This window comes from Hemicordylus capensis, chromosome 5, assembly GCF_027244095.1.
Source record: "Hemicordylus capensis ecotype Gifberg chromosome 5, rHemCap1.1.pri, whole genome shotgun sequence".
NCBI classification, from domain to species: Eukaryota; Metazoa; Chordata; class Lepidosauria; order Squamata; family Cordylidae; genus Hemicordylus; species Hemicordylus capensis.
In genome coordinates, this window is record NC_069661.1 from 254,110,462 (window position 1) to 254,124,549 (window position 14,088).

The 14,088-nt window shown below is 43.5% G+C and overlaps 1 protein-coding gene and 1 long non-coding RNA gene across 3 annotated transcripts in view; one reads left to right on the forward strand and one right to left on the reverse strand.

The window, feature by feature from the left end:
- Window positions 1-14,088, forward strand: part of EXOC4 (exocyst complex component 4) — a 585,849-nt gene that overhangs the window by 279,625 nt on the left and 292,136 nt on the right. The window lies entirely within an intron of this gene.
- On the reverse strand, window positions 7,522-9,254 carry LOC128327200 (uncharacterized). Its single transcript, XR_008308529.1, has 2 exons — window positions 9,163-9,254; window positions 7,522-7,688 (listed from the first exon to the last, which is right to left on the reverse strand). It is a non-coding gene; the product is annotated as an uncharacterized LOC128327200 (long non-coding RNA).

Below are 14,088 nucleotides of genomic sequence, written 5' to 3' on the forward strand. Positions count from 1 at the left end.
CCTATCAGTGTAAGACACAAAAGGGGAACGTTATTGAAAGAAAGGCTTCTGATTTACCCTGACCGCTATGCAACGTTTCTCTGTAATGTAATGGTCTTACATTACATTTCTCTGTAATGTAATGGTTTCCCTGAGAAAATATTTAATAAAATGTAGTCTCAGAAACAGAAACTAATGCTGTGACTGAGCATGGCACCTGCAGATTGAGGGCCTGACCTGACATTAAGGTAAGGCTGCTGCTGATTGACACCTCCCCCTGTTTTCCCAGTAACATCTAATAAAATAAACAAAATATTGCAAATGTATTTGCAGCCAAACGTGTTGGTCACTGCTCCAGTTCATTGGCTACTACCAGCAGGGGATGGGGAAATGCTGAATTGGAAGGCAATGATGCCACATTACACATTTCTTTTGCTAATCTACCAAGATGTGGCCTGAGTTTTGAGGGGGAGAGGAGTCAAGTGCACCATCTGACAAACTGGACATACAGCTGCCAGTCAGCCGCTCATCTGAGCGGCTCTTCCTGGTGGGGCTGCACTGGCCGGCTTTCCTGCCCATGGACAGCGAAATCCCTGCAGTTCTAGGGGGAGGGGAGGAAGGAGCATGCAGCCAGGCAAGAGACACCCCCCCCCCGCTTGCTGGCAGAGACGGCAGATGGAATAAAAGGTGACTTGAGGAGCCACATTACCCCAGTTATAAGTTTGATGGGAGAGAACAACACCCCACAGCAGTGCTTTCATTTGGGGAAGGGGGGACAAAAAATTTGCAGCCCTTCTACAAATCCCACACCTCTCTTGGAAGATGTTAGAGTCTAACTGTTATTTATTTATTTAAAATATTTTGACACTTTTTGGCACAGAAGGCTATCACAAGGTGGCTTATGTAAAATATTACTTTGGGGCTGCTTCTTTATCTACTTTATTTCAAAGTTTTGGTGGGGGTTGTTAATATAACTTAGAGTCATAGTAACTCTTTAATGGCAAGATAAGGTAAGAGCTAAGTCTACTAAGCAACCTTCATGGCTAACCTGGAGTTTTGACCTGGATGTCAAACCTAAGCTATGGGCAATTGAATCAGCTATGAATTCCTGCGTGCCAGCAGCTGGGTTCAGACCTCTGTCAGTCATGCTTTGGTAACATCCAGATTGGACTACTGTAATGTGTTCTACATAGAGCTGCCCTTGAAGACAGTTTGGAAGCTTCAGCTGGTCCAGAATGCTGCTGCAAGGATGCTCATAGGCACAAGTTGCTTCATGAGTGTCACACCCATCCTGCGGCAGCTTCATTGGTTACAGGTCCACTTCCAGGCTAGATTCAAGGTGCTGGTCTTGACCTTTAAAACTCTACATGGCTCTGGGCCAGGGTATCAGTTGGATCACATTTGCCCATATAAACCTGCCAGGGCTCTCTGCTCATCATCTCAGGCCCTGCTCATGGCCCCACCACTAACAGAGGTCTGGTTGGTGGGGACTAGAGACGGGGCCTTTTTGGTTGTGGCCCCTCAGCTTTGGAACGCCCTCCCTCAGTGGTTTAAAAAAACACTACTAAAACACATCTTTTAAAAGAGGCTTTTAAATGCTCCATATATCTGATGGGTTCTTTAGTTTTTATAACTCGCAAATAACTTTTAATTTGAAACTTTAATTCTGATTGTGGTTTTAGCTTGGACTTTTAATTTGTTCACTTAATTTGTTCAGTTTTATTAGTTTTATTTTACATTGTATCTATTTTATTGTTGTGAGCCGCCCCAAGCAGTAGTGTACTGGAGGGGCAGGGTATAAATATTTTAATTAATTAATTAATGCAAAACCATGATTTGTTTAACTAAAAGTTATTTTCATGCTATATCTGAATCCAAGCTTGCCCACAAATCATGATTTGTTTGGGGCCAAGAAACCTGGATCTATAACCACAATATGAAGTTGATTTACAAACCAGTGTAACTGTGGTTTGCATTATGTCTGCATTCAAGATTATTGACATACCACAATTGTCCATTGCTTTGATCCATCAGCTTCTGCAGCACAGAAACAGGAGTGAATTCATGAACTGGTCTTGTGGTAGCAAGCATGACTTGTCCCCTTAGCTAAGCAGGGTCTGGTTGCATTTGAATGGGAGACTAGAAGTGTGATTAATGGAAGATATTCCCCTCCGGAGGATGGAGCTGCTCTGGGAAGAGCATCTAGGCTCCAAGTTCCCTCCCTGGCAGCATCTCCAAGATAGGGCTGAGAGAGAAACTCCTGCCTGCAACCTTGGAGAAGCCGCTGCCAGTCTGTGAAGACAATACTGAGCTAGATAGAGCAATGGTCTGACTCAGTATATGGCAGCTTCCTATGTTCCTATGAAGCTTTGTCCTGAACAGATAGAAAACAAAAGCAGACAAGTAGCTCTAAAGCACAGTTTAGCTAACCTTGGTGTGGGTTCTTAATTATGGTCAGCACAAACCATGGTTTTGTGTTATGTCTGAACCCAGCTAATGTTTTGAGAGAACTTCGGGAGCATTTCGCTAAGGACAGATGAAGCTAAGACTGCAGTAGATCCACCTGAGGACAACTCCAAGTGAGGACTTTCTTGGGCTGAAGTGAAAGCTTGCTGTCCTTGAGTGACTCCTGAGCAATCTGTCTCTGGCAAAGAGGCGGATGCTTTCATTCGAAGCTTCAGCACTCCTATCCAATCAAGGCAAAGGCAGCTGAAAGGTCTCTCTTTCCCTCAGCTTTTTAGTTGGGGCTGACATAATGGTTGTTGGAAAAATCATTCTGATTCCTCCCCAGTTCCTATTACTAGTGGGATTCTGTGACAATGGAAAAGCTGCTCTTTAATCTTCCTGCCACTTAATATGAGCTTTTAACTTTCATTTCCCAAGTCATCACATTTGGGTTGCTTTGCTAGCCCCCTGTGGCCAAAGCAAATACCTTCCTAATTAATTTTAATAATAGAGAGGCTCATTAGCGATGTATGGTGGTCTGCTGGGAAAAGCCACGATTGAGATTGATACTGGGAAAGCACACAAAATGGCTTTGGGTGTTTCACTGGGGCTTTTCCCAGAAAATGAAGGTGTGGGGGATTAGACAGTGAGAACAGGGAAGAGGCGGAGCAAGCAGTGATATAAATAAGCCACGAAGGGGTTAAGATTTGCATTGGATTTGCATTGGATTAATCGGAGGGGAAAGGCTCCTCCTAATTACAGTAGATGTATCCTCTTAACTGCCATCTCCCCCCCCCCCCACCAGAGGCTGTTGTGACTCCAGTCTTGAGAAATTTTCAGAAATGAAAACACTTCTGAGTGCTGCTTTGCCTGAGGACATCAATACCTGGCTTATTGTTGATGCTTTTCATGTATAGGCTTTAGGTGACAATTTCTTCCCTCACCCCATTTCACTTGGCATTTCATATATGCCCTTTCCTGATGTGCTGTGATTTTTCTGACCTAAAGAAACCCTCAATTCCCCTCCCAGAACTATGCTTATTTTAAAAGTTTTCCCCCTCTTCTGTGAACACCTGTTTACAAGTACTTTTAATTGGGCTGCAGCTGGTACAGAATACTTGTGGGGAAAGTTGGGGCGGCATTTGGAAGGCTGGTCTATTCAGCCTCATTTTGCATTGTCTGCAGGCCATTTTGCAATTCAGAGTAATTGGTTTTAACTTCCCCTAAAGAAATAATGTCTAGAGTGTCCTTTATGAAAGGGCATATTATTTACCATGGTTGAGCTTGCACCAACCATTTCCCAGTGTGACATGCACACAAAATAATTATAATAAATATAATGTCTAGTTAGCATTTGTGCAGTGCTTCAGAGTCTTGAGAATGTTTCATGCTCTTGTAACGTAACAGCAGCAGGTGATGCTCACCTAGCAGGCAAGTATCACTATCCCTGTATTTTGCATGTGGGTTGGAAAGGAGTCTGAGAGAGAGTCATTAGCCAGACACTGGTGTTCGTGGCAGGTGCCAAGATTTCCTGATGCATAGCTTTGTCTTCTAGCTGTGATGCAACAGTGGTTGTTGGTGATATTTATCATTTCTCAGCACTTTTTAGGGTATAAAGGTCTTCACATTCTAAAAACACTCCAGTAAGATAGAGCCAGAGTTCTAATTTAAACTATGTCTTGTCTGTAAGTAGCCTGGATGGAAATCTGCTGTATGTAAGCCTTTGTGGCTTACAAAGACTTTGCGGCTTTGTGGCTTCTCTCTTTGTGGGGAGAACGCAGGACAAGCACAATAAATACAGCAGTAGGGGACATGTAGGCATAACAGGGATTGTTTGGTAATAAAACAGGCAGCCCAGACCTTTGCATGGTTACAAATTCCACTGGATTCGATTGCATTTACTTCCAAATAAGTGTGCGCATAGGATTGTGGCCTCAGATAGTCAAGCCCTTGCTGTGGAATTGATATTTTTGTTAGAACAAACCAAAATGATACAAAGTTTTGAGTAGCAAGCTTTTGAGTTATCCAGAACTCTTCATCAGGCTGGATATTGAGCAAAGCAGAGAGAGAAAAATGGAGACTCATTTATTTATTTTTAAACTGGGCCAGATGTAAAAGCCCTAAAGACTGCAATTTATAAAAGTCTTAAGGTCGATCCAGGGCCTCAGCGATCAAACCTTTCCAAAGTTTGATAGCCAAGGCATTCAGTTTTAATCTGAATTAAAATGGGAGGTACAGTGCTGGACAATATTTTTTCCCCACTTGTCAGATTACCCCTGACACTGAGGGAGCTGAGAACTGAACATTGTGCAAGTGCATTTAAAATTAATCTGTTGAGGTCCGTTTTAGAGGAAGTGAAACATCCTTTAAAAGGCTAAATAGGAGCACATAAAATGTCTGAGTGATAGATATATCAGTGACTAATTTATAGAATCTGCATTTTAAGCTTCAACTTGATGGGTTTAAGCCCCAGTCATGGTGCTGGGACACAAATAAATATCAATTTATAACCTCCAGGCTAGAAAAGGAGGATAGAACAGTGTGTTGGAGTAGTTGAACAAATACTATGTATGTTTCTGTGAATCTTCCTTGTGTCCCCCAAAATATCTGTGATCATTGGCACATTTCTTAGCCACCAAGAATAGTTTCCTGAAAATCCTTAAATGTTTGACTTAGATGTGGAGATTGCAGAGTTAACAAGACCTCTTGGTTTATCTTTGGGATTGCATTGAAGGAGGGTGGGGTCTCCAGTCAACCCCTTCCAACTACCATGGTTCAATAGACCTTTTTGTGCATATAGTTCCTTTAATCCTGGGCTTATGATGGGCTTTGCCTGGAGAGGTGCCTGTTGCTATGACACAGTGTTCTTCACTGTAAGGCTGGGGACCAGTGGCAGCTCATCAGCCCAAAATACAGCTCTCTGACTAGTTCTTTGGACCAAAGCTGAATACTCTGCACAGTCCCCCTGGCATCAAGTGGAGCCGGCCATTTTTGCCAGGCAGTGCAGTGCCATGGGGCTCCTTGAAGGGAAATGAAGCCCTCTTGAGCTTTGAAGGCATGCACAAAAAAGTGTAGCCCTTCCTAGTGTTTTGCTCCTTGTGTTCTTCAGTGAGGACTGCATCTCTCTTAAAGGGCGCTCCCAGCACTGAGAAGTGCTCAGTACTGTGTGGAGGTCAGCATAGTGGGAAAAGGCTCTCTCTTATTTATTTTTTTGCCAAAGTGGACCCCGTTCGAAAAATGGTAAGGATCACTGCTATAACATATACTAGTTTACAGTATGGTGAAGGAAGTAGATAGCACTTCCTGTTAGCAGGAAGGAGTGAGAAATTTTGACTTGGGAGTCTTAAAGATAGAAGAGTTACCAGGTCTGGCTTTTGGCTTATCTTTGTTCTTCCCTAAAGCACCTGTTAGAGTGTCCACCTAGGCACCCTGTTCAAATTCTGCTCAGCTGTGTTGCTCTCTGTGTGATCTTGAGCGAATCACTAAGTCTCAGTCTAACCTCACAGGGTTGTTGTGGGAATAAAAATGGAGTATGTGGAGGACAATTTACTCTACCTTGAACAGTTGCTCTACCTTGGAAGAGTGACAGAATGGAAATGTAATGTAATTTCCTAACATTTTCTATTTTCCCCATTGTGTAAGGAGATTATCAGTGCATTCCTACCAGCTGACACTTTCAAGAAATGTAAAATTACAAGATCTCATTAATGCTGGGCTTGCTTGTTCATCAAAGCTGTTCTTTTGCCACATGCTGGCTCCCTTTTCTCTCCCCCTCCCGCCACTTTCCCCTTCTTCCCTCTCATTATAACTGTCTTGTGCAACTTGGACCTAGTGGCTTCCAAGAAGGTTGACAGTGACTACAGACTGATTATTTGAAGGAGATGTATTAACTCTTTAGAAACTAAACATGATCAGGAGCTTGGAGCGGGGGTAGAGAAAGTTCCATAGGGATTGTTGCTCTGTAAAATCATCACTTGCAATAAGGATCCTGCAGTGAAGCTACAGCACCCAAATGACAAGTGAATGGATTTGCAGAACAATGCAGCTCCTTCTCCTCTTCAGTTATTAGTGTGGATGTTGCCAGACTCTGCGGTCCTAGCTAAATGCATTTCAACAAAATGTCTGTAATAAAGCTCTATCATTGATCCGCTCATACTTGATTTGAAGTACATTTCAGCAAAGCACTTGGGTTACATGAGAGGGAAGACGTCCAAACAAGACAGACTTTCTGCTGTTGCGTTCTTCCCCAATGAGGAGTGCTTTTGCACTTTGATTGATGCTAATACTTGTCTAGCACCTTTCCATTTTAACAGCAGAGGCCCTTTATGGAATGCACATAGTGCCAAAGAGCTGTTGTGAGCAAGGAGCTGAACTTAATGAATCCTCCTTGCCAAGAAGTATTTAAAGGGGCCTTTCATGTCCCTGTTACTTCATCTTTGTCTTTGGGTTGGGACTCTGATCGCTCGCACTGGGGGAAGACTCTTTTTAATAATGTATTTTCTGGACTCTTAATAGGCTGGAGAAAATGTGTGTTCCATTCTGTAAGAAATAGGAATTTCAGAGTTGTTTTTAGGTCAGTGCAAAGTAAGTGTGTGTACATGTACATGTGCACACACACAAAGGAAATATTTATCTACTCAGCCAATGCTGTTCTTCGGCTTGGCAGTTGCAACTACTGAGCGTGAAAGAAAAACTAGACATTAACAAGGAATGATGCCCCACCCCCACCCCCGTCAGTCCCTACTTTTGACCTGTAAGTTCCCCAAATTCTACACAGTTTCAGTATTGTTCTGGACCCATTATTAGTTTGTGGGCAATTGAATTTCCCAAGTTATCCCAACAGCTGGGATTTTTTGTCTCTGTAGAAAGCTGATTGTGATCTATGGGACTGTGATCTATGGATTTTGCTGGCTACCAGCCCCCCAATCAGAGAAGGCACATGAAGAGAGAGAGAGAAAGCAGAGAGGTGCTTATATGCGAGTAGAGCACTCACAAGGAAGTCCAGCATCAATTCCTGTTCAGAAGAGGAAACTTCTAAAAAATGAGGGGGACTGGTAAAAAGGAAGCCGAATGGGAAAATTGGGAGAGTCAAATCACTCCAGAGAGCATGGAATTTATTTAAAACAACAATAACAAGAAAGAGGAAAGATACCAATAAGTTCAGGAGGATGCCAGTGTGGCTAACAAGGCGAGTCAGGGAGGAAGAGTTCCTTCAGGAAATTGAGGTCCTGCCCAAATGAAGAGAACAGGGAAGCACATAAACCCTGGCAAAAGAAATGCAAGGAGTCAATAAGGGATGCACACAGAGAGTTTGAGGACCATAAAGCTAGGAGTGTCAAGGGGATATATATATAAAACTTATCTATCTATCTATCTATCTATCTATCTATCTATCTATCTATCTATCTATCTATCTCAGAAGCAGAAAACCTGCCAGGGAGGTGGTTGGCCTCTTAGATGATGAGGGTGTGAAAGGGGTTATTAAGGAAGATAAGGAGATTGCAGAGAAACTGAATGAGTTCTTTGTATCTGTCTTCACGGAGGAGGAAACTGACCATATACCCACGCCGAAACTGAGCTTCTCAGGCTTGGAGGCTGAAAAAATGGGCCAATTTGAGGTGACGTGAGAGGATGTTCTAAACTGTCTTGAAAAACTAAAAATTAACAAATCGCCAGGGCCAGATGGCATCCACCCAAGAGTTCTGAAGGAACTCAAATGGGAAATTGCTGATCTCCTAGCAAAAATGTGTAACTTGTCCCTGCAGTATATAAATGTAACAATAAAATAAACAAACAAATCTGTACCAGAGGACTGAAAAGTAGTTAATGTAACCTCGATTTTCAAAAAGGGATCCAGGGGGGATCTGGGAAATTACAGGCTGCGGGGGAGGGGGACGTGCTGTTGGGAGGGTGTGGAAAATGTCAGGAGCCACCCTACAGGGCTGCCTACAGGCTGCACAATGAAGAACACTGTCCTAGTCCAAAACTCTAACCACTATATCACGTTGGCTCTCAAATTGAAATTTGTTCCTGGGAGGCCAGAGAGGTGACCCAATCTTGCAGCTGGTTCCTGATCTCGCAGCCGTGGTTGAGAGGGAGCAAACATTATACCTCCCAACCAGTGTTCCCTCTAACAGGGATTTCCAGATGTTGACTACAACTCTCACAATCCCCAAGCAAAAGCTACTGCAGCTGGGGATTCTGGGAGTTGTAGTCAACAACATACGAGCATCCTTCTTAGAGGGAACTGTGCTCCTAACCCCTCTTCCCCTCCCACCAAGCAAGAGTGTTCAGAAGTGGAAAGTCATTAATGGAAGCAATGCAGAGCATCACTTCCTTTCCCCCAGTCCTGACTGCAGCTTCTAGGATGGGAGCAGGGGTGTAGCTATAGTTGAGTGGATGGGTTCAAAGAAGCTGCCCCCCCCGCTCCACCCCTCGCTATTTTTTTCGTTATCTCCCGGACTCCAAGGGGCCCCCGGGGATAGGAGTGAACATGAGCCCCCTTACACCTAGCCACGCCCCTGGACAGGAGAATAACATTTTATTGCTTTCTTAAGGCTTGAAGGGTCATGCTCAGTTTGGAGGAACATTGTACAAGGCCAGACTTGCCCCATGCCTCAACAGCAGTGAGAGAGGTTGAGGAAAGTCCTTGAATCTCTTCCCTCCTCTGCCTGCCAGACTTCACAGGTCTTTTGCTAGTAATTAATAGGGAAATAAGCACAGTGTGTTTCTGCTTACCTGAAATGGTTTGTAGATGCAAGCTTTGCCTTATGCGCTTGTGCCCCGCACAGCAGGAGCGCTGGCTGAAGCCTTCTGGCACTGTGTCCCACCCCTATTGTTGTAGTTATCTGAAATATCTAAGTCAAAGAAACTCCATTGTTTTGTCACCTGCATCATAAAGTGACAGACACCCCCTGGGAGCAAATACTGTTTGGGATGACAGGTGCTTGGTAAATTCTCCCCATTCACCTGCTCAGGTGGACTGATCCCTACTCCCAGAAGGCTGATCTGCTTTCATATTCTTTGGCCTGATGCCTTTTGGCAGCCAGACAGGCTGTGGTTGACGGCTTTCGTCTGAAAAGGGCTTCGATAATTGCCCGTTCTGTTAGATGACTTTGTCAGTGACAGATGGTCACACTGAATGTTTAAAATGTTTGGGACCTCTGGATGCTCCTTATGCTTTTCAGTGCCAGGCTTTGCCAACATTTTTATTGGGGGGGGGGCGCCTCCGCATTGCTATTCCACGCCCCCCCCCAAGCCTTCTGACATGCTCCATTTGTAACAGTGTTTCTTGTGGTGATTTCTCCTTTCTTTTCTTGGTTCTCCACCCTTCCTTCCTAAAAGAAAGTCTCAATATGTTAGTACAGGCTGGCACAGAAGAAGTGCCAACTCTTCTTGTAAACGTGTTAATGGATTGTTTTAAGCCCCCCCCCCCCGTTAACTGTACATATGGCCTGGAGTGCGGATATTGGGGCAGTAGGGCGGGGAACCTGCATGTTAACAGGATTGGATAGAGAAAACACACATGTTCGTTTTTAGGGTTATTAGAAAATGGGTTGTATTCTCTATGCAATGGTTTTCATTGTCCAAAGCCGAATAATAGGCACTGGCTCTTTGGAACTGCCCAGAGTCAGCCACTCCCAGTGCAACACACTTCTGTTCTGCGGTGGGGGGCTCCTTTACAGGAAGCAGAGCTCTATAATGCCCCAGCGATGGCTCAGAAGGCACATGGGAATGCCAGGAAGTGTAGTTCTCTCCCTATGGAACTATGCGGAAAGTGCTTCTGGAACTGGTACAAAGGACTGATGCATATTATTATTTGGCTTTGCATGCACTGAAGCACAGCCCTAATGCAAATGATGATCCCCTCAAACCCAGAAAATGCTGTGCCCATAGACCGATTTGGAAATATATCAGGGCACAAGATTGATTCAAATAAAATGAGAGCCGCACCAATCAGACTAGCTACACCACTAACTCTCTCTTCTGGAAAGCAGAAAGATTTAAGTAACTGAGCCTTTCTCTTGCCAGAAAGGTAAACAAGCAGGCATTTAAATATTCTATTAAAACAAATAGATGTGGACTAACCAGATGTGTAGGTATCTTAATGTGCTGATAGGGTAAAGTGCATACACTAGGGTTAGTATTAACCCCAGGATAATCTGTGTTTTGAGGGACTTACCCTCACTGTTGGGCAGCAGCAATATACTAAGGTGCTGAAAGGTATCATCTCATACTGCATGGGAGATGGCAATGGTCAACCCCTCCTGTATTCTACCAAAGAAAACCATAGGGCTCTGTGGGCACCAGGAGTCAAAACTGACTTGACTGCACAATTTACCTTTTCCCTCACTATCCCAGAGCAGTGCTTCAAATGGATTGATCAGATATCCTGAAAACTTGCAAAGGAACAGACTGGGAGCCAAGGCATGCATATTATATGCTGAACTTCAACTGCTGGGATAGCAGAGAGGCTACAGACTACCCAGGTTTAGGGCCCACCATAATAAATACCTTATAGTGCAGGCACAATGCTGGACAAGGGAAGAAGAATTGGATGCCCCAGAATGGGTGGCATTTAGAGCACATATCACCACGACGACAAATACTTATATACCACTTTAAAAAAAAAAAATCCCCAAAGCGGTTTACATAGATATAGATAAATAAATGGCTCCCTGTTCCCAAAGCGTTCATAATCTAAAAAAGAAACATAAGGTAGACACCAGCAACAGGCCACTGGAAGGATGCTGTGCTGCAGCTGGATAGGGCCAGTTGCTCTCCCCCACTCAAGAAACAGAATCACCACTTTTTAAAAGTGCCTCTTTACTCAGTTAGCATGACACACTGTGTCATGGTCACCATCCTGAACAGTGTTGGGTTCTAAATGTTCCCCAAGGCCTACAAAATACATGCCTGCCATAACGGCAACAAGGTGAGACTGGAGCTTGGCAACTTACTAATTAGGATTCATTTGCTCACAACAGCCTTACCTTATGGTTAACCTGCACCTCATGATTTCCTGGAAAGACAGGCCTTTGAGGGGCATGGGCAGATAGAGGCATTTCTCTGCTAATTGTGTTAATATCAGCTCATTCTGCATCCTCAGAATGAATTTCACTCGCCACTAGTGGTCACATGCAAACCAAACGTAGTGTGACTGCTGAATTTGGCCCCGATGCACTGAGCACTGCAGACCCCTCTCAGATACTGCAGCTTAATGTCCTCTTACTTCAGGGAGCTCACAGTGGTATGTATGGATAGGATTACGCCCTCCCTTTATCCTCATAACTTCCCTGCTAGGGATGTTAGAACAAGAATTTGTGATTAACTCAAGCTCAAAGGGTGAGCTTTGTAGCCCCTGCTAACTTGGCAAAGAGGCACCTTTTAATGTGGTGATTCTCTTTATTTAGCAGGGGGAGAGTAACTGGCCCTATCCACCCTCAGCACAGTGCCTCCAGTGACTGCTGCTGGTGTCTATCTTCCATTTCTTTTAGATTGTTAGGGGACAGGGATCCATCTTATTTATTTATTATTTATCTGTGTAAACCCTGAGCCATTTTTGGAAGGGCGGTATAGAAATAGAAGTAATAATAATAATAACTACAAACAGACAAACATCGGCCACACAATACACCAGATATAACTGTAGACGAGAAGAAAGAAAAACAAGTCAAAATAATCAACATAGCAATACCAGGGGATAGCAGAATAGAAGAAAAAGAAATAGAAAAAATCACCAAATACAAAGATCTACAAATTGAAATGGAAAGGCTGTGGCAGAAGAAGACCAAAATAATCCCAGTGGTCATTGGCGCCCTGGGTGCAGTTCCAAAAGACCTTGAAGAGCACCTCAACACCATAGGGGCCACAGAAATCACCATCAGCCAATTACAAAAAGCAGCTTTACTGGGAACAGCCTATATTCTGCGACGATATCTATAACAACAACAAAAAACAACATTGACAATAAAATTCTGGCATCCCAGGTCCTTGGGAAGGACTCAATGTCTGGATAAAACAAACCAGTCAATAACACCTGTCTGACTGTGTAAACAAGAAATTATAATATAATATAATATAATATAATATAATATAATATAATATAATATAATATAATATAATATAATATAATATGTGCAATTCCAAAACAGCTTGAAGAGCACCTCAACACCATAGGGGCCACAGAAATCACCACCAGCCAATTACAAAAAGCAACTTTACTGGGAACAGCCTATATTCTGCGACGATACCTATAATAACAGCAACAACATTGATAATAAAATTCCCAGGTCCTTGGGAAGGACTCAATGTCTGGATAAAATAAACTGGTCAATAATACCTGTCTGACTGTGCATATTATATTATATTATATTATATTATATTATATTATATTATATTATATTAATAAATAATAAATAACTGAGCAGGACCCCTGCTAACTGAGCAAAGAGGCACCTTTTAGAAGTGGGGAATCTCTTTAGGGGGAGGGGGGCAACTGGCCCAGCATCCCTCCAGTGTTTGTTGCTGGTGTCTATATTTCTTTTTTAGATTGTAAGCCCTTTGGGGACAGGGAGCCATTTTATTTGTTTGTTGGTTGGTTTTTAAAATATATTTATCGATATAAGCCACTTTGGGAACTTTTGTTGAAAAGTGGTATATAAATATTTGTCGTATTTGTATAGGCCACCAAGGATTTGAACTCAGGTCTCCCTTGTCCAAGTACAACACTCTAATCACTACAGCAAGTCTCAGAAAAGCATCCCACCCATAGCTGGAAAACTTTAGGAGGGATTGAGATTAGAAACTGCTACCAGTATTTTCAACTGCCACCAGGGAGCTAAGAAATCTTCCGCAATCATCCTCCATTTATGATTCCTTCCCCAACAACAAAAATACTTTTGGGAGCATACTGAGCCCTCGGCTATGTCTCCCGCCCCCCGCCCCCACCTCCGGCTGGAGGTGCTACAGAGGCCAAGGGGACCCAGGAAGGGAGAACAGCTTGTCTAGTATTGGGGGGCTGCCTGGGGCAAGTAAAGGTCACAGCACCACCACCACCTTCCTGCAGGGGGTGCTAGTGCCCACCCAAAAGCATCCTCTGCCACTTCTGGGGGAAAAGATGGGACTGTTGGAGGGGAGAGGGGAGGGATGTGAAACTAAGAAAAACTGCAGGCAGTTGAAGCTGGCATAGCCCAGTTGCTATCAGTGGCGATGCTCCAAAACTGTGTAGCTAGATCCATATGCCCAAGGGGGAGACTTTGGGCTCCTGTTGCTCAAGCAGCAATTCCCACTGCTCCGTGACACACTACTTTTGTTACTGGGGAGCTTTCAAAAGATGATTGTGATACATTGTGCATTCAGGGCAAAGGGGTGGGCGTAAAACAGCTTTTGGACACATCTAAAGTAGCTCTTTGAATCCCAGCCAATGTCAGTTTGTCTAAACCTGGATTTTCCACGATACTACAGAACATGCAGCTTTTGGGTCATGTTTGTTCTGTTGTGTTAATGTAGTAAGGGATATTCTATATTTCAAAATTTAACAAAGAACTAACATGTTAAGGCTGGCCTTCTAGCAATTAGCAGTAACAGCAGACATATTCTTTCATCATTGCCATTGCCACTACTTTATATTAGTAAAACTGCCTAAAATAGAGGCCTTCCTAA